This window comes from Canis aureus, chromosome 12 (genome assembly GCF_053574225.1).
Source record: "Canis aureus isolate CA01 chromosome 12, VMU_Caureus_v.1.0, whole genome shotgun sequence".
NCBI lineage: Eukaryota > Metazoa > Chordata > Mammalia > Carnivora > Canidae > Canis > Canis aureus.
Genome location: NC_135622.1, coordinates 31392496 through 31414201, shown reverse-complemented (window position 1 = coordinate 31414201; position 21706 = coordinate 31392496). Strand labels below are relative to the sequence as shown.

General features: G+C 39.9%; 1 long non-coding RNA gene across 16 annotated transcripts in view; it reads right to left on the bottom strand.

Moving 5' to 3' along the window:
* LOC144280927 (uncharacterized) overlaps positions 1-21706 on the bottom strand; it is a 764680-nt gene that overhangs the window by 709766 nt on the left and 33208 nt on the right. Inside the window, exon 3 of one of the 16 annotated variants that reach the window (XR_013349366.1) lies at positions 17907-18066. The exons of 14 other annotated variants lie outside the window; for them this stretch is intronic. This is a non-coding gene — a long non-coding RNA (uncharacterized LOC144280927). The remainder of the gene's footprint in view (positions 1-17906; positions 18067-21706) is intronic. One more of the 16 variants, XR_013349368.1, reaches the window with a different exon arrangement.

Sequence of the window (21706 nt, the reverse complement as noted above, 5' to 3'; positions counted from 1 at the left end):
AGAATAGACTCCAGAAATAAGCACACAACAGCAAACTGACTTCAACAAATTGATTTTACCAGGTCAGTTAAAAGGGTGAAAATGATCTTTTTTTACAAATGTTGCTGGAACAAATAGGTATGTAAACAGGAAAAAAAATGAACATCAACTCAATCTCCTCCCACACACAAAAATTAACCTAAAATGGATCAGAGATCTAAAAGCAATGTGCAGACCCCTAATACTTCTAGAAGATTTCGCAGAAAAATATCTTCATGATTCAGGGCTGGCAAAATCTTCCTGAACCAGACACAAAAATCACAAGCCATAAAAGAAAGAAATTGATAAATTAGACCTCATCAAAATTGAAAATTTCTGTTCATCAAAAAGTATCACTAAGAAAAATAAATCACTGACTGAGGAAAACTATTTTCAGCATACATATGTAACCAACAAACAAAAATTAAAAAAGAAAACTTGTATTCAGTATATGGAAATGTCTTATACAAATCAGCAATAAATCACTATGCTTACATAGCATAGTGAAATGTGGCACATGATAACAATGCCATAGAGGCAAGCAAAAGATACAATTCTAAGGCCGGTTTTACGTAAAGATGTATGACTTTGCATTATTCCCAGCTCAGGACTGCCTTAACTCCACCTCTGGTCTGTATCCTCACCTATGGCTGGATAAGGTTATCTGTTTGTAGCCAATGTACTGTTTTCACTTTTATGACCTGACACATAAAGTATAGTAGCAGGTGTACTTGTTGCACCTTTGAACCATGGTGTACATTTTTGTGCTATTGTTAATTGCTATATCCTCTATGGCATATCCTCATTAAGTAGTTAATTTTTTAGAGAACTACTTAAGATAACAGTTTTATGTGCCCACCCTCACCCCACCACACAGATTGTGACATGAGGTCTGCTACATGTGAAAGCCTTTGACCTTAACACAATGCCCTCTGCATCTCCTTGCTCTATAAAATCTGTGGACTAAGGTCTGGACTTCATGGAGAATAGTTGTGTAGCTGCCGGGATCGTTCCCTGTCTGATGCCGCATCAGTAAGTTGCCCTAAATAAAACTGTAAACTGTAAAAAAAAAAAAAAAATCAACAATAAAAATATTACAGACTGATTTTTAAATGTGCAAAATAAATGCAGACATTTTTAAATGAAGACACACACATACAATGGCCAATAAACACGTAAAAAGGTAGTCAACATCATTAGACATTAGGGAAGTGAAAATTAAAACCACAATATCACTCCATTCCAACCAGAATGACAAAAATTAAAAGACTGACAACACCAAATGTTGGTAAGGTTGTCAGAGCCACCAGAACACTCATTGTTGCTGGTCAACATATAAAAGGGTACAACTACATTGGACAGGCCATGAGTTGACAACTGTTGAATTTGAGTCATGGGTACATGCATATCCATTATTCTACTCTCCACTTTTGTATATATGTGAAATTTTGTATCACAAAACCTTTAAAGGAAAAAAAAGAGTGGGTCTCTATAACCAAGGGAATGAATGACCCTTGATAATCAGAAAATAGGTGCATTTTTCTAGTGCCAACAATCAATACCAATCAGTGGTAGTTGTTGTTTCAAATTCAGGCTGCAAATTAGAGACTTGTTAAAAGTATCAATCCCAGGTCCTACTCTGGACTGATTAAATCTTAATCTCTAGAGATAGGGCCCAAGCACAGTATTGTTTAAACTCTCCAGGAAAATCTAATGTTCAGGAATGATTGAAAACCACAGATAAATATAATTTTAGGGGATCCCTGGGTGGCTCAGTGGTTTAGCGCCTGTCTTTGGCCCAGGGCGTGGTCCTGGAGTCCCAGGATTGAGTCCCACATCAGGCTCTCTGCATGGAGCCTGCTTCTTTCTCTCTCTTTCTCTCTCTCTCTCTCTCTCTCTCTCTCTCTCTCATTCTCTCTCTCATGAATAAATAAATAAAATATTTTTAAAAATAAATAAATATAATTTTAATTCCTGGTTGCTTTGCATGTCCTGACAAGGAATAGAATTCACCCCACATGAGACTATTTGTAGAAATCTGAGCAGGATTAAGGGAACAAATGCACCCAGTTGGAAGCTCTTAATACCCCGAGAGATGAAGGGGAAAGCAACAGAAGATCGTTACCAGAGCCCAGTGTAGGCCGGAGTTGTGGGAGAGCCATAGTCATGAATGTGAACAGATGCCAAAGCAGGAGGAAGCACATACAAGCATGCTGACCTCCCTCTCCTCCCACCTTCCAGCCTGGCAGAGAAGCCTGGAGTGACATATTCCAGAAGCGCACATGGAGTGGGACAGAACTGGCAGTACACCAAGGGGGTGGTCTCAGGCCAACAACTCCAATTCTCTGTGCCAATCTGGCCTATCCACCCAATACCTGACTTTCCCTCCTCCTCCTTACACACAGGTGATTGGAAGAACAACTGACTCACTTTCTTGAATCTACCAATGAGGAAGGGGTTGGAGGCCAACGTAGGGGTGGGAGTGGGGTACGGTCTTACAGATCTGCAGAAACTACATATCAGTCACAAAGAATTTAAGCCACCAATCTACAGAAACTGTGAGATCGAATGTTATCTCATCAGCAATTAGCCTCTTTCTTGGCCACTCTTTTTTTAAAAAAAAATAATAATAAAAAGAACAAAAGACTAGTATTGTTTTCAATGACTGATCTGAAAATGTAAAATCTCATTATTTGTTGTAGAAAAAAATCTAGGGACATCATCACCTACACCATTCCCCTCATTTTACAAATAAGGAAATTGAGACCAGGGAGGTGTAGTGATTTACCTAAAGTCACCATCTGGTTAGGAGCAGAGTCCAAGTATTGTGACCCCCAACCTGGGTACAACTCATTACATCCCCTAGCCTCTCAAATTGTTGTCCTCTTTGCCAACCAAAATGGACCATTAGACCCCCAGGGTAACAAGATCATGTAAACACCTGCCACTTATTTTACCCTTCAAAGTGACTGCCCAGTTCTAGTTCATGGAAATTACTTGGTCTATCTCTGAGGGCAGACTTGTTTAAAGCTGAGAAAGGAAAAAATTGCCAACAAGCTTCTGGCTGACTCCCTGGAGAACACCTGATCCAAAAGGCAGATACTGAGTGGGCCGGCCTAAGGCAGTGCCAAGTTCTCCTAGGGAGGCATGCATGAGAAGAAAGCAGTCTCCATTAGCTTCCTGCTAAAAACCTAGTCAGCTCCAAAATGACTGTTTCTGGTATACATCAGCCTGCAGGCTTCGGAGCTGGCCTCCCAGAAGCTGGCCTGGTAGCTACATGGTGAAGGCGTAGACAAGGGCCTTTCCTTGATAAACCAGGAGACTTGGTCCTCTGCTGAGGGTGAGATGCAGGTGGTAGGAGACAGATTCCAAGGCCCAGACCCAGAAAGGGGGCAAAAGAAGTGGTATGTTCTCCCCAGAGCAGGGTAGAAGGCAGGTAGCAACAAAACAATGACGAAGCAGCTCTTCTAAAATAAGATTCGCTTCCTTGAGCATGGGACTCTTAAGTGGAGTTCCAAACAAGGATGAGAGGAATGACTGGTGATGTCTCAGGGTTCCTTCCAGCTCAGAGAGCCGCATCTAAGAAGCGCACACAGAGGCAGCCCCCTTCAGCCCACATTCCAGAATTCTCCACCAACAGCCCTAATAATTCCCTTCACAGCACATCACAATTTAGAATTATACATTTAATTATTTATTTATCTTCTCTCTCCCCCATATGACTAAGTTTCATGAGGGCAGGGATTGTTGTGCCCAATGCCTAGGATGGATAGAAGCTTATACTTCATAGGCACACAAAAAATGTTAGAATTATTAAATAAATGGATAACTCTATGAAATACCCTTATTCCTAAAAAGGCAGAGGCAACCAAATTTGCATTTGTAAGCAGAATCAACTCCAGTGTATTCCTGTATCTCACTTACCTGGTAAACTGGAACTCCACTCTGCTTGTAAGATAATAACATTTGTACTGAGCTTTATGTATGTTGAACCATTTCAGTATGCTTGACTTGATCCTCACAAATACCCTCTTAGCTTGCTTTTAATTATCACTTATTTTTTTAAATAGAGTAGCCAACAGTTTAAAGATGGTAAATGGCTTACCCAAAATAACTGCATTGATAAGTAGGAAACACTTTTTCTAGCTTGAAATCCAATGCAGGATAGAGTTCTAGGTCTGAGCATACACCAGGGACAGGCACCATTGTTACATTTTTACAGAAGAAAAACAGAGGCTCCAAGAATGTATTGGCTTTGCTAGTCAGTTAGGCCTACATCAAGGGCCAAAACTCCTCACAGGATTTGAAAGGGGAAAAAAGGAAATTGAGGAGTATTCTTCCCTCTGGTAGGGAGGGAGGAGAGAAAAGGAACAGAAAAAGGAAGGGTTTCTGGCCCGTGATTAAGCAGTGAGATTAGCTGATGGCAGTAGGTGTGAGTCCACTAGGAAAGGGCAGGCCACTCCACTGGGAACTCCTGTGTCCTACCCCCACTCTTTCTTGTGATCATAACACCCCCGTCTTTTGAAGGGCAAAGTACTTGACATATATTAAAACTATTGTTATTAATAATGCCCACACTTTAGATTTGCATAGTACTCATCCTCCTAGGAGTTTAAAGCCTTTCATACAAATTGTCTAATTCCCTCTCAGAATTTGTATTAGAAAAGCATTACCAGGGCAGCCCCGGTGGCTTAGCAGTTTAGCACTGCCTTCAGCCCAGGGCATGATCCTAAAGGTCCGAGATTGAGTCCCGTGTCCCGCTTCCTGCATGGAGCCTGCTTCTCCCTCTGCCTATGTCTCTGTTTCTCTGTGTGTGTGTGTCTCTAGTGAATAAATAAATAAAATTAAAAAAAAAAAAAAGAAAGAAAGAAAGGAAAACATTCCCAGGTTGCTATGTAAATACACTTAAAAGTTCCTTAAAACATCTAAACACATTTCAGCCTTATCTCTACCCTACTCCCTGTTCCAGGATAGCACATTTCCATTTTGATTATCTGCCTTTGAAACATCAATTATCAAAACAGAAATGTTAAAGAACAACTGTGAACCTCCAATCTTTGGTCAAACTCTTATTTCTTTTCATACCTCTGTTATATGATATGTAGAAGAAGCTTCTTTCCTGAGGGCTTCAGGAATAGAAAAGGATTCACCTCTGTCCCCACTACCATGCTATCCTCTTTGCCATGCATTTTACTTTTTCTGCCCCTGATGTAATTAATGGGTGGAAACAATAGTTGACACACACTGAATGCCTACTCTGTCCTGCACACTCTGCTAATTGCTTCACACACATTGTCTTATTTAATCCTTGGGACAGAGAATTGAAATCGTCCACCAGTATCCATAGTAATAGAAATTTTAACCAGGCACACAGCTGTATTCCAGCCTCCCTTGCAGCTATGTGTGGCCATATGACTATCTTGTGGTTAACAAGTAAAAGTAGCTGTGGAACCTTCCAGGAATACACCATCCTCAAGCATGTTTTTCCTCTCCCTTGCCTTTACAGGGATTCCACTGCTTTGTATAGTCTAAGAACCTAAAGCATAACCCATTGATAACCTCTGCTTTGACTTTTTCCTGCTAATGGTAAAGAGATTGTTCACTGTTCCTTGAGTCCTCCATTTTATGCCTTATATTTGGATGATCTTTGTTCTCTCTTTCTGAGACCAACCTTAATTTAGAGGAAAATAGGCTACTTATGTCAAACAGGCTGGAACAATTCCCTCTTGTTTATTTTTTTCTATGGCATTATAGGCCCTCCCACTTCTCCTCACTTCTTTCCAACTCAATTTATCACCACTATTCACCAGGAGCCATTTTACCTCCTGAAAGAGACAGCTAGGCTGGGACCTCTGTGGCTCCCACTCTGCTTTCATCTGCTAACATCACCCCCACACAGCCACCTCCTGTTCTGTTCCCTCCCTGTGCTTGCCTCCAGGCACACATTATCTCACCCACTTCACGTCTTCTCTTCTCTCATGACTGCTACAGCTGTTCTGACTCTGCCCATTAGGCTAAGAAGTCAAATATTTATTATTATCCCATTTTACCAATTGGAAAATGGAGGCACAGAGAGATGTGAGGATCATACACAAGACAGCAGATGACCCCATAACCTTTGCAGTCCCAATCTAGGACCCTTCTTTTTCCCCTGCATTCCTTTCTTTTTCTCATATATCCTCCCACATTCCCTGAAGACCGGCAGAAAGTAGCAACTCTTACTTTCATAACTGGGTACATATGGTAACTTGTCCAAGGTCCCTCACCAAACCTGCACTGAAATAATAGCCAAGTGGTCTGCACTCTGCAATCCCATGCTCTATCTATAGCAACCTGATACCAGAGAACTGATGAAATTTTGGGTATGAAGAAGAGAGGAGTATAGTTTTAAATAAGGAGTCCCTCAATCCTAGAGAAGACCCACTCATGAAAGTTCAGAACCCAATGTTAGACAGAATGGAGTCTTGGCCTGAGCCCCTAGATTACCAGCCCATCAGGAAACACACTGAGAACCAAATACTACACAATGTGTGTCACCTAGAACAGGTGACTACTAGACATATAACCCTCATTGCTGGCCCCCTGGATGGCCCAAGGCAGCCCAGTAGTACAGTCCAAAAAAGAAAAAATTGCAAATAAGTGTCTCTAAGAGCTGACCAAGATGGGTAGGGATGGGGAGTCAATAGGCAGTTATGGCTTATTGGTACGGATGGGGCAGGGGAAGGCAAAGAAACTAACATTACTTGAGTAGTTACTATGTACCCAGTTCTATAATAAATACTTTACATACATCTTAAATACCCACAACAATGTTCCATCATCAATAGCATTGAGCTCTTTAACAGATAAGGAAACAGAAGCTTAAGAAAGTTACCTTACTTGTCTAAAGTCAGACAATTAGAAGACCACAAAGCTATTAACTCAAATTTAGGTCCCCAGAATTCCAAAACCCACCCTCTTTACACTCTTCATACTGCCAAAGTGTGAGGATATCACAAAAGTTCCAGAATCACCAAGGCTATCACAGGGATAGAGAAATGGCATAAAATGGAATTGTCTTTGTAGGGGTTGCTCAGTTGGCTACTGAGCATTCCATTCCTTTCTTTCTCCTTCCTAAAGGAATCCCAATTTTGTTCAACTACACATCCACCTTTCACGTGACTTGGAGAAGCTCACTTGGGGCATAGACTCCAATTAGTCTAAACAAATCAGTGGATGGCATTCACCTGTGATCTCACTGACCTAAAGGTCCAATCAGATTAAAGGACTTTTCATCCCATATTTGAGAAAGGCATCCCTCTCTCACTCTCTCCTTCTTTTCCCAATCTCCCTATCTTCTTCTCCCTCTCTCTTTCTTCTAAAGCATGAAATCAAGGGCACAGGTTTTCCCAATTTCTATTGGTGGCTATCTTGCAACCAAGAGGAGAACTAGTCTAAACATGAAACAATGGGGACACCTAGGTAGCTCAGTAGTTGAGTGTCTGCCTTTGGCTCAGGGTCCTGGGATGGAGTCTGGCATCAGGCTCTGCCTGTGTCTCTGCCTCTCTCTGTGTGTCTCTCATGAATAAATAAATAATATCATTAAAAAGAAAAGATGAAACAACGTATGATTACATATCACAGATATGGAGACATTCTGGCTTCTTGATGTTTCTGAACCACTGATCAATCAACTCTGAAGCTTACCTTACTCATAGACTTACTGTTACAAGATAATAAATGTTGTGTTTGTTTAGGCCAGTTTGAATCAAAATTTATACTACCTACAACCAAAATTCTTTTTTTTTAATATTTTTTTAAATTTTTTATTTATTTATGATAGTCACACACACAGAGAAAGAGAGAGAGAGAGGCAGAGACACAGGCAGAGGGAGAAGCAGGCTCCATGCACCGGGAGCCCGACGTGGGATTCGATCCCAGGTCTCCAGGATCGTGCCCTGGGCCAAAGGCAGGTGCCAAACCGCTGCGCCACCCAGGGATCCCTACAACCAAAATTCTCCTAACTGATAGCTTGTTTTGCATCTGCTGTTTTTACAAAAGATATGAGAATGACCCAAGTTACAGTGGGGGTGACTAATAGAGAAATGAGAGTTTGAGTCACTGATACCAGCCTTGTAATTCAGTACTTTTAAAACCATCAGTGCATCAATTGATGCAGCACATGACAGTACTCTTGACCTCCTACCACCTGTCCAGATGGCTATGTGGTAACTCTGAATTTGATGGATAAAGGCCCAGACTCCTACCATATAGCCACAGGAGCAAGGGACAGCCTAAACTGGTTCTAATTAAGCAGCTGGGGGCTGAAAAGAAACTCTTGGGTTAGAAAAACCTTCCACTTCATAGTTATATAAGACAGTGGCTTGGCTGAGCATAAAAGAAGCTTCTGAGTGAGTGGGAGAGATAACAAAGACCACACACGCGCACACACACACACATCCCCCTGCCCCCTGGTGTTGTATGGGCAGTTCTGATTCTCCATTTTGTAGGCATAGGAATATGTGAAAATAAGCGGCGAGGGGAGTATAAAAAGGATAATAGAAGGAAGGGAGGAAACAAAGTTCAGCAAAAAAGAGGAGTAGACCCAAGAGTAAAAAGGACCCTGTGACTTTCTGGGCATTCTGAATTGCCTGAAGGCTTTGGAATCTGGAACCTCCCACAGGAGAAAGCTAGCTAGCTACAAAGCAGCAGAAAGACCAGCTCAGAATGTGCACCAGTATTTTCAAAGACATTTCCAACAATAGTAGCAATCAGAAGGCATTCCTTTAGGCAGGCTGCAGGCTGCAGGCCACTGCTGGAAAATGGAAAAGTAAGGAAAGAAAATGAGGGAGTGGGTGAGAGGAGAGAGAGGGAGAAGCCCTCATTTCAGAGAACAAATGAGACACTGTCTGGAAACTCCTAGAAAAATCTGGGAGGGGCACCTGGGTGGCTCAACTGGTTAAGCATCTGCCTTCAGCTCAGGCCATGATCCCAGAGTCCTGGGATGGAGCCCCATGTCATGATTCCTGTTCAATGGGGAGCCTGCTTCCCCCCTCCCCTCTGCTCATTCTCTCTCTCTCTCAAATAAGTAAATAAAATCTTTTGGAAAAGAAAAAAGAAAAATCTGGGAGACTTTCAGAAGACTAGGTTCCTGCAGTTGTGATGCAGGGATTCAGAATTATTGATTTTTAGGTATTGCTGACTATGTGGTCATATTTGAGTACACAGGCTGCTGAATCCTGAGACATCTGGACTACAGTAGTATCCCTACAGTGACCAAGTCATTCCAGGTTGCCTGAGACTTTCCTCATTTTAGCAAAGGGAGTCCCATGTCCTGGGAAAACATTCAGTCCCAGGCAAACCAAAATGTCTGGTCACTTCCTAGAGCACTCCCTACCCACTCAATCCTTACACTGAACATGCCCCACATTGGCCATTTTCTAGTTTACATTAAAATGGCAACACTAAACGCAGTAAAAATAAAAGCTGATAATTTTCACTGCCCTGAGCCTCACTTGAGCTTGTATGTTATTAGCCCAAGGGCACCTGGGCAGTTCAGTCAGTTAAGTATCCTTGACTCTTGATTTCAGCTCAGTCACGATCTCAGGGTTGTGAGATGCTCAACGGGAATTTTGTTTGAGATTCTCCCTCTCCTTCTGCCCCTCCCCCTGCTCATGCATGTGCACTTGCACTCTCTCTCTCTCTCTCTCTCTCTGGAATAAATAAATAAAATCTTTTTTAAAAATAAATAAAGTTATGTTATTAGCCCAGAAAAAAAGGCAAGGAACATCCTAAAAGGAAGAAATCTGGGCCTAGAAGAAGTCAAGAGGACAGTGGGTGACATCAAGGAGTTACAAAAATCTCCAGTGTACTAAGAACCACATACCAGAAGTCAACCCTTGCTTACTTTGGGAAGCTGCCAAGCACCTAATGAGCAAAAGAAAGGCTAGTTCAGATTCCTCTTAAAAAGAAATTAGCCAGGGAACAATTAAAAGCCTAGAATGAACAATTAGCCCAACTGGCAAAGACTTATAAATTCTCCCTCGATCAAAATAGTTAATTGAATTATCAATCTTTGGAGAGAAATTACTCTTTTTAAAATTAGTGAATGTGTCATTAGGGTGAAGAAGAGCTATAAGGAAAAGGTCAATAAAGCACTTACTCAGAAAGAAGTGGTCCAACCTTTTTACTCAATGCCACAGTAATTAAATCAACAATGTATTTAGCCAACATGGGTATCCTTAAACTATTATGTAGAATATAATGAGGTATACTTTGTTCTAAGTTATCTTGGAGCAGATAGGCTATCTACCAACCCAAGGAAAGGAAAACCAAGCCAAGGAAAAGAGGAAAATGAAAGCCTATATAAACCAAGGAGTCTGCTATAATCATCCAAACTCAGTCCTTGGATGAGCAGGGAAATGGAGTTCCCCAGATGCCATCAAGTTTGGCCTACTTAAACATCACTGACCCTGATTTCAAGGCATCGTTTCTCTAATGTTCACTGTAGAATAACAGATGTTCAATAAGATGTAGTCATTTTAACTGCACTGTTTGGCTATTCCAATAATTTATATCAGCGATTTTCAAAAAGAATAAAGTTTGCCCCAGGGGACATTTAGCAATGCTTACAGATATTTTATTTGTCACATCTGATGGGTGGGAGTGGTTGCTACTGGCACATAGTAGGTAGATGCCAAGGATGTTGCTAAAAATCTTCAAATGTACAGGGCAGCTCCATAAAATAAAAATCACCCAACTGCAATGCTAGTAGTGCCACTGTTGAGAAACTTTAATTCAAACATACTTTAATTTGAAGTATGAACTATAAAAAAGGAAGACTTTCTTGACAGATTAATAGCACTAACATAATAAATGAAAATATTATTTTCATTCAGTAACCAAATTACAGCACATGAGAAACTTCCTTGTGTATCAACATTGAATGACAATTACCTTATTTTTTCCTTAAAACCAATATATCAGGATTTTTGTTCAGCAATCTTCCATTAGTTATTAATTCTTCGAAGTATTAACACTATACATCCATCCAAATATTCCATACTTTATTTTTTTAAGATTTTTATTTATTTATTCATGAGAGACACAGAGGGAGATGTAGAGACATAGGCAGAGGGAGAAGCAGGCTTCATGCAGGGAGCCCGATGTAGGACTCGATCCCAGATCCCGGGATTATGCCCCAAGCCAAAGGCAGATGCTCAACCACTGAGTCACCCAGGCATCCCAACATTCCATACTTTAAACATTTTTACTCATTAAGACAGGGTTTCTACAAATAAGTCCTGGGAATATAATGTACATATGGTGACCGTAGTTAACAACACTGTATTGTACATTTGGCAGTTACTAAGAGAGTAGATCTTAAAAGTTCTCATCACAAGAAAAAACAAATTTGTAACTGTGTGTGGTGATGGACACTAAATTTATTGTGGAAATCATTTTGCAATATATATATTTGAATCATAATGTTGCACATTTAAAACTAATATGTTATATGTCAATAATATTTCAATTAAAAAAGGAAAAAGACTGTTTCTCCTCAGGACTGAGCCAATTACAGTATTCAAAAATAGTGAGGGTTTTTTTTCCCCTTTCTGAAATATATTTACATATATATGATAACTATATATACATACTTATCCTAAAATGAGTTAATGTATTCCTTTTTATTTTTAATCAAACTTCTCTTTAATGAGAACTCAACTAGAAAAAGATTTTATCATTCTATGATTCTTTATCTAGTTGACTAATCATCCAGAGTTGAAAACAAAATAGCAAAACAACCACTTTGTCTCTTTGCCCAAATCTTGGCTTCAGGAGCTAAATTTCTGGCTGGGATTTAAGTCTATGTTTTATTCCTAAGCATTCAACATTTATTACCTGGGAGACTTCTTTGTCAACAGCACACATATTAAACCAGTTACTGGAAGTATGTTAAGATTACATATGTTAATTTACATTTGACAAACTTGCCTCTCCAGTGCCTGCTGGGACATAAGCTAAGTGTACAGCCTGGTTGTATTTATCAAAACTCACATAAACAGAAAAGCCAAATCCCCCACACACAGCATAAAAACATGAGCTACATGCTATAGTGAGGGTTCCTGAGGAAAATGGCAGCTTCCAAGAAAAAAAAAATATTCTAGGGTAGGTCACAATCTTTGATCAGTCACATATTTTTCACCTTGTTGTCTTTCTCCAGAGAAGTCAAAGAATCCCCTAGGAAGAACATAATGGGGGCACCTGGGTGGCTCATTCAGTTAAGGGCCAACTCTTGATTTCAGCTCAGGTCATGATCACAGGGTCCTAGGATCAAGCCCCATGCTGGGCTCTGCCCTTAGTGGGGAGTCTACCTGAGATTCTCCCTCTCTCTCTCCCTTTGCCACTCCTCCTCGTACCCTCTCTCTTTCTCTCTCTCTCTTTCTCAAATAAATAAATACATCTTCAAACAAAAATGAACATAATAAGCAGAAATATAGGTAACTACAATTGATGTATGCTTGATAGTTAAAGAAAAATTATACTACTTGCTGATACAGTTCTGAATGTATGTAGAGGAAATATTTAAGACATCTTTATTATAAATAAGAAAAAAAGACACCAAAAGGGAGTTAAGATTTTTACATTATCTGCAAAACTGGTAAAATGATGACACCAGGAGATTTGATAAGATGGGGGGGGGCATGCACATGTATCTGTAAATGTGTGTGCATATAAGTGTGTGTCCATGTGAGTATGTGTGGTGTAATACTTAAAGTAACCACTAGAAACACTCTACAGAGAAAAATACTCAAAAACACAATAGGTTTGGTGTTAACATCAAAATGGAATTCTATAAAATGTTCAAGTAAACCACAGGAGGACAGGAAAAAGAAAAATTCTAACAGAGGAAAAACAGAAAGCAAAAAGATAAATGGTAGATTTAAACCTTACTGTAGCAATAATTACATTAAATGCAAATAGGACCAAAAGTTAAAGGTTGAAAGCAACAAGGTGGGAAAAGATATGTCACACAAACATTAATCAAAAGAAAGCAAAGAAGACTATATTAAGACCAGATAAAATTGACCTCAGAGCAAAGAAAATCACCAAAGACAGAGAGGGACATCACACAATAACAAAAGGATCAACTCACCAGTAAAACAAAGCAATCCAGACAGCCCCAGTGGCTTAGCGGTTTAGCGCCACCTTGAGCCTGGGGTGTGATCCTGGAGACCTGGGATCCAGTCCCACGTCGGGCTCCCTGTGTGGAGACAGCTTCTCCCTCTGCCTGTGTCTCTGCCTCTGTGTGTGTGTGTGTGTGTGTGTGTGTGTGTGTGTGTGTGTGTCTCGAATGAATGAATGAATGAATGGACAAAGCAATCCTAAATGTAAGTGCACCAAACCACAGAGCTGCAAAGTATGTACAGTAAAAACTGATGGAATTGAAAGAGGAAATAATTGCACAAGTGTAGCTGCAAACTGCAACATCCCCTCAAACGCTAATAAATAGTACAAGTAGACAGAGAATCAGAAGGATGTAAAAGAAATCAACAACATCTAACCAGCATTTGTAGAACACTCTACCCAATAGCAGCAGAATACTCAAGTATCCACAGAACATAGAACAAGATAGACCACATTCTGGTGGTCTCAATAAATTTAAAAGAATTAAAATATTAAAATCTTACATAATATGTTATGTGACTAAAATGGAATAAAACCAAAAATCAAAAAAAAATTATTAACAAAGATAACAGGAAAATCTCCAAACACTTGGAAACTAATGAACACACTTCTAAATAATTCATAGGTCAAAGAGAAAGGCTCAGATAATGCCACTTTCTGACCTCCATGTGATGCCCCCGCTTTGTTCTCCTAACACCTTTCCCATACATACTTTCTCCATCATGACACTTATCACACCTTTCCGTAATTGCTCATTTACCTGTTTTCCCCATTAAGCCATAGGTCCCTTGAGAACAACTGGTCTACTTTGCTAACCTTTATTTCCATAATCCTAGCACAGTGTCTAGAACACACAATCAATATAGTTTTTTCACAGAATATATTAAAGAAAGTGAAGTATCAAGAAATTCAAGCCCAGATGGTCATTATTCTAGGACTCAGCATCCCCTCTGTTTCATATTCTGGCTTATGCAACCTTACAGCAACCCCATGTGTGCACCATTGCCTATATTCCCAACCTCTGCACTTTTTCATTGGGCCTCCCTGTTCACTGTCATGTCAGCTTTGAGAAAACGGTGCCCATATTACCTGACCTGCTGGATCAGCTTCAGAAAGGACTTCTGGATGTCAGGATTTCAAAAACCATGAGAAAAGTCACACAAAAAAGTACTTTTCCTTGGGTGATGCTCAAAATTCCTTTAGATGGGGATCAAAGATATAGTTTCTCAACTAGAGACAAGTCAAAATGCAAATATCTTTTAAATTTACACTACAGAAGTCAAAAATTATAAACCCCAAGCTCTAATTAATCATTGATTAAAATTAAAGTTCTGGGGATCTAATGTACAGGCCAGTGACTACAGTTAACAATTATTGAGTTTAAAAAAAAAAACAATTATTGAGTTTTATATATTCAAAAGTTGCTGAAAGAGTAAATATTTTCACAACACACACACACACACACAAAATGGTAATTATGTGACTGATGGAAGTGTTAACTAGTTTTATAGTGGTAATCACTTCCCAACATAGAGCTATACCAAATCATCACATTGTACACCTTACATTTGCACAAGGTTATATGTCAATTACACTTCAACAAAGCTGGAGGAAGAAATTAAAACAATTTTTTTCTAAGAAATTCAGAAACCACCAGTTTTTTGACAGAGTTTTGTGAGATTGAAAAGATTTGAACTCTTCACATGAAACTTTGACAATATTCTGCACAGAGCAAATTACAGCTTGTTATATAGATAACAGAGGAACTAGAAAATATTTGCCAGTCAGCTAAGTTAAAGCCACAAAGAATACAAACATAAGATAGGTTGAAGGGTAGAATGCTTTTTTTTTTTTTTTTTTGTCAGATTTGTACTTTTTCTGTACTTTGCAATCACAAAATTTAGTAGTTTTACATAAAGGTCTCTTGCAGTATTTTTTATATAATGGGTATTATAGTCTAACCTTGAGACTATAAAACTCACCTAGTTGTCTGTTGTAGGAAATTGCATTTAGCAATCACTATTTGTTATAGGAAATTGCATTTTATAATATTTAATCCACAACTACTTCACTGAGCTTGTTATAGCAAGTCAATCAGTATAAAAACTCAGATCAGATCCTCCTGGGGTTACTGAAAATCACCTTTTTCCTTTTGGGGGTTTTTGTTTTGTTTTGTTTTGTTTTTTTACCTGCCTTTTTCCTGTACTAATTATTGAACAAGTAAATATAAACAGTTGACTAAAGTAGAAACGTTTTAAAACACACAAAAAAATCTCAACTTTTTCCTCTGCAGCCCTGAAGTATATGACCCAAAGCAGTGTCTTCTGTAGGATTATAAATGAGGAGCACAGCTGGAGCTGGAGGGCACTAGAGCCCATTGATCTTTCAGAAGAGGGTCCCATATGCAGAGCAAGAAGGAGGTGTGGGTGATTCAGGGAAGAAGAGGATAAGAGAGTATTATTCTAGAGAGGCATGACATGATAGTGATTCTGCATAAATCCCTTTGGCTTTGTTGTTTTGTTTCATTTCATTTTTTTGAGAGAGAGAGAATGGAGAGGAGAGGCAGAGGGAGAGGGAAAGAGAATCTTAAGCAGGCTCCACACTCAGCACAGAGCCTGACACAGGGCTCCATCTCATGACCCTGAGATCATGACCTGAGCTAAAATCAAGAGTCAGACGTTTGACCAACTGAGTCACCCAGGCACCCCTGCATAAATCCCTTTGGGGCTCCATTTACTTGGGTTCAAGTCCTCACTCTGCCTGCCGCTTATGCACTTCGTAATCAAACAACTTGCTTAATCTTCCTGTGCCCTTGTTTCCTCAACTGCAAAATAATGATATTCATGAAGAATAAGGATTAAGGGAGAAATAGATTTATAAAGTATTTCACTCAACTTTTAGCATGAAACAATGTTGGTGCTCCTGCTATTGTTGTTGTCATGGCCATTACTATCTTCCCATTTCACTACTTCATTTAGGTCTGGTCTTGATGACAAAATGCCCAGAAATGTAACTCAGTGGAGGCATCCTCCACTGCCCTCACCCTGGAGCAATCACAGAGGCCACCAGGGTGTCTCACTGATGTAAAGGTTCTGCAGCAGCTTGTCCTGGCTCATCCTTCTCCCTGGAAATCTCACCTCAGGGCTCTGACATGGTGGCTTCCTGGGGAAAGCCACATCTTCTGGGCATCCTGTGAATTACAGTCAAAAGGCCATCCCAAAACAATCCCTGCCCCCAGGACGTGGTAGAGTAGAAAGAGCATAAGATCTGGGATCAGAAGTATCTGAATACCACTTGCTCACTAAGTTTGGCAAATTAACTTTTTTCCAGATTCTTCATCTTTTTTTTAAGATTTATTTATTTATTCATGAGAGACACACGGAGAGAGAGAGGCAGAGACACAGGCAGAGGGAGAGGCAGGCTCCACGCAGGGAGCCCTATGTGGGACTTGATCCTGGTACCCCAGGATCACGCCCTGGGCCGAAGGTGGCGCTAAACCACTGAGCCACCCGGGCTGCCCACAGATTCTTCATCTTAAACTGAGTTTACTGTCTTCTATCTATCAGACTCACTGTGAATGTAGTTATCACAATGCCTGCACAAGGTAGGTGTCTCAACAAACACTATCACTATTATTACATTTGTGAGAGTTTAGGTTGAACTCTCCCTCAGGTTCTGAGAAATACTGAAGATTAGAATTGGAATCGAGTTGAAAGGTCATGTCTCCAACCACATCCTCTTACATGGAAGCTGAATATTTCTATCTACCTAAATCTCAAAGGCTCTAAGCCTTTATCTTTCTGATGATAGGAAGGCTTGTCTTTTAGATGTTACCATTTCCTCTTTCCCCTGTAACCCTCAGGATGCTTATATGTATTCATGACTTAGATGTGTGGTCATGGCCACTGCCATGGTTCCCATCCCATGATGGTGTCATGGAGGTGAAATGTGGTCCTGACCCATAAGAACAAGCCCTTCTTCCAAAATGAGAAGGGTACTGTTCCTTCTATATCATACCCAGCTATGGGAGGAAGGATCTTCAAAAAGTTTATTGATACAGCACCTTAAATTCACAAAGGAAAGCTTTGTCCTAGGATAACTAGATGAGTTCGAGATTCTGCTACTGCATAGTACCCAGTGATGTATGTCTCATTTTAAAATCAGGTTCTCCTTGCCCAACTCCTTCTTCCTTCTGTTTAGTTCTCTCTCTGTGGCTTTTATCACTCACCTAGGATAGGACTCAAATCAGAGACATTACACATGTACCAACCAGATTAGACATGTCTACAAATGTTTGAAACCCAGCTGTGGAGAGCAATGAAGTCCTTTTCTCCTAGGCCCTTTGCAAGTAAGTGGTTGTTAATAGATACTTGGGGTTAGCAATGTCTCCTAACTCTATTCACCAAGAGTCCCAGCTTAGTCCTACCAAAACCCACTCTGTTAGAACAGGTGAGGAAAATCCAAGGTTAAGTGATTGAACCAGGACACATAAGCAGCTGGTGGCAGGGTGGGAACCAGAACCCCGATTCAGATTTCATTCTCCCATACCACACAGCCTCTTTCCATTGCACAAGCTCCATTTTCTACGCTGATGACTTTGATTTAGCCAGATGGTTGACACACTTTTTTGTTTTTTGCCAAAAGTATGATTTGCTTTCCAAAAAATCTCAAATTAAGCAGCTCATGACTACTTCTTAAGATAAAGAGAATTGAATTCTAACAAGGCATTGTAGAAAGCTACTTGACAGGACCATGTTGCTTCTGTTTCCTATCTCTGGATGCCAGATGTCTGCTTTCTCCTGTCCACCCACAGGGGATTTGTGATTAGGTTTGAATTCTTGAACACTGCTTCCTAGAAAAGGCCCAGAGCCACTGGTATGTCTGCAAGAAAGAAGAAATATTTTGTCAACCCATGCTTGGCATGCTTGAAGGCACTTTAGAGTCCTGAACTCAACATTGGGTGCTAAAAAATATTCTGGCAATTGCTGAGTTTCAGAAGCTAAAAAGAACTCAGACTTGAGGCTCTGTCTACTAAGAAAGAAAGAAAGAAAGAAAGAAAGAAAGAAAGAAAGAAAGAAAGAAAGAAAGAAAGAAAGAAAGAAAGAAAGAGAGAAAAAGAAAGAAAGAAAGAAAGAAAGAAAGAAAGAAAGAAAGAAAGAAAGAAAGAAAGAAAGAAAGAGAAAAGGAAGGAAAGGAAGGAAGGAAAGGAAGGAAGGAAGGAAAGGAAGGAAGGAAAGGAAGGAAAGGAAGGAAGGAAGGAAGGAAGGAAGAAAGAAAGAAAGAAAGAAAGAAAGAAAGAAAGAAAGAAAGAAAGAAAGAAAGAAAGAAAGAAAGAAAAGAAGAAAGAAGAGAAGAGAAGAGAAGAGAAGAGAAGAGAAGAGAAGAGAAGAGAAGAGAAGAGACAGAAAAGAATAGAAAGCAGTCCAAGGCTGCAGAATGAGTGAACTGACCACAGTGCCATCTTTCAAATGAAAATTTAAATTTGAATCTTCTACTTATGTATTGGTAGCTGGGTATTTGATACAGTTTAGGGCAAGACGTTTTTTATTTAACCAGATTTTTTTATTTCCCACGTGTTAAAGCAGGAATCTTTCAATTCCCCCAGCGTATCTTAAGATAAACCAGTCCAAAGAAACACAAATGGAAACAATTGCAAATGTACCTGATCACCCGATTACCTCAGAGCTGACAATGCAGATTCACTGTTCTGGAGAACATCTCACAGATTATACCCTTGGCACTCATTCGTTCTCAACTGTTCGGCTCTTCTACTAACCTGCGCTTCCTTTACAAACCAAGACTCCTTGCTCCCAACTATCCTCTAGCCCCCTTTCATATCTAAAAACACTGCTCCATATGCAAAATGGAAGAACCTGTGCATTCGCCTTCTCAGACTGCCATAACAAAATACGACGAACTGAGTGGCTTCAACAACAAAGGTTTACTTCTCTCCAGTCTGGAGACTACAAATCCAAGACGAAGGAGAGGGTAAACATAGATGGAAACTTTCACCCCAACTCCTTCCTACACTGGAAGAAGTGCCTCTATGTGTTCATGTGTATAAAAGATTCAGCTCCATTTCTGAACAATGAAAATAGGACAGAAATATGAATAAATCTGGGGATGACATACAATCAAAAAATATAAGGTGGGGTTTCTTCTGAGGCCTCTCCTCCTTGGCTTGCTGGTGGCTGCCCTCTTGCTGTGTCCTCATGTGGTCCTGACTCTGTGCACAGGCCCTGTGTCTGTATGTCCTAATGTCCTCTCTTTATGAGGCCACCAATACGACTGAGTTAGGGCCAATGCCTATGGCTTCATTTTAACTCAGTCACCTCTTCAAAGGCCTTATCTCCAGTTATAGCCACATTCAGAGGCAATGGAGGCTAAGGTTTCAACATAAGAATTTGGGGCGGGGGACACAATTCAGGCCCTAAAAGCCTGTTTTTGTGGAAAGTTTCCAAATTATATGAAACAATAAAGAAATCCACTCTGAGCTTAAGAGCCCTGTGGTTGTTTTGGGCTGTGAGGAAAGACGCAGCCAGATCTAACATGTGGTTTAATTTTAGGGACTGCATGCTTCTTGTTCCCTCCAAATACTTTGCATGCTTTCAAATTCTCTTATTAGAGCTTCATATTTTTTTATTTACATCAAACGAGGTTTTCTTCTGTTAAAATGCAAACAGCCCTAGATTGAGCCTCTTTTGTCACTGAGACTTCAGTATAGCCATCGCTTCTTTCCTGCAAGCAGTTTCTGATGAAGGACAGATGACTGGGCACCTCTAGGGCCAGGGAGGAGGTGAAGGGAGGGTCACAGAAGGGGGTAAAAGGAAAAGAAACAAGAAGCTGGGGGCATGAGAATTCAGACCCCACTCGCTTCACCATTTAGCTTGAGCAGTGGAGAGATTGAACATTCCTGCTCCAGTCCATAGTGCTGCATTTGTTGCTAGGAAGCAGCCATGCAGGCAGAAACCATATTCTCTCACCAGCTTTTCTTTGTCTCTAGTTGGGCCACATGATGGCTTCCTGGACAGTGGATTGTGGGCCATGATGTTCTTCAGTTCAAATCTAGCCTACAAAAATCTCCTACACATTTTTTGTTCTCTCTCATTTCCATGTAAAAGGTGGAAGCAAAGGATTCTGAATTCCTAAGAAATGATAGAACCACCAAATGGAAAGAGCCTGGGTCTCTGAATCACTACATGGAAGGCCTCCCACTGAACACCTGCACTGAAATGTTAATATTTAAATAATCCCTATTGGTTCAACCACAGAAACTTCAGGAACTTTTAGCAACTAGCAATTTCATAATTAATAAGTTAATACAGTCAATGTGTGGATAAGCTTGGCAGAAAATTAATAATCCCTTCAAAAGTGGGTGGTTTATGCTACTTTGTGCCAAGACTAAATATTGATAAGAAAAAGGGTATTATTTTATTTTTAATGTGAAATGACTTTTATTTAATTATTACTATTCAGCAAGTTGGCCTGTAATAGTAATAATCATGGAAAGCTGAAGTTTGTTACTATCATTGCATTTGAAAATAATTGGCATAATGAAATGATGAGACATTAGTAAAATGAAAAGAAATTTTGGACTGGAAATCAAGTGTCCTGAATTCTAGTTCCACCTCAATAGTATCAGCTATGACCAGGAGGCTTCATCCTTTCAGTCACTACCAGCTCTGAATGCAAGACTGGAGATGTTCACTTAAATTAGATAGTGCCTCCTATGAGAAAAAAGCACACCTAAGGAGAAATGGTCACAGTGACTTATGCATAGATGGTGCTCAATAAATATGTATTCCATAAATAAATGTTTTAGACGGGACTCTCAGCCTGATAAAGCAATTCAAACTAAAGCCAAGATAGCAGAGGGTAAACATAGATGGAAACTTTCACCCCAACTCCTTCCTACACTGGAAGAAGTGCCTCTATGTGTTCATGTGTATAAAAGATTCAGCTCCATTTCTGAACAATGAAAATAGGGCAGAAATATGAATAAATCTGGGGATGACATACAATCAAAAAATATAAGTTTCAAAAATTTTAAAAAAGAGAAAACCATCTGTCTTCCAATATTGAAGTACAACCCAAGTCAATTTAACTGAAATAATAATGTAACATAGACTTTTGTTTAGCCACAAGCTAGATCTTTGTCTAGCTAGCTATATTACATGCCAAGGTCAGTTCCTGAAATGTGGTAAACACTTAAGTATTTCCCGAATGACAGCATTAATAATTATTTGCAGAGTGCAAAGTGCTACGGTGGACGTGGTGAGCAAAGCCTCTCCAGAGGCTTGCACGCTAGTAAAAGAGCACCACTTGCCACCAAATCACAAACCCAAAGTAGAATGAAATACATGATAAACAGAGGTATAAAAATCAAAGGAAGTTAATTCTAACAGGGAGGAAGAGGAAGAGGTAAAGTATTAAAGAGTAAGTGGAATTTAGGCTGGGCCCCAAAGTGGAAGAATGGCTGAGGGAATAGAATGGCCAAGGTGATGGAAAAACAGAAGATCCT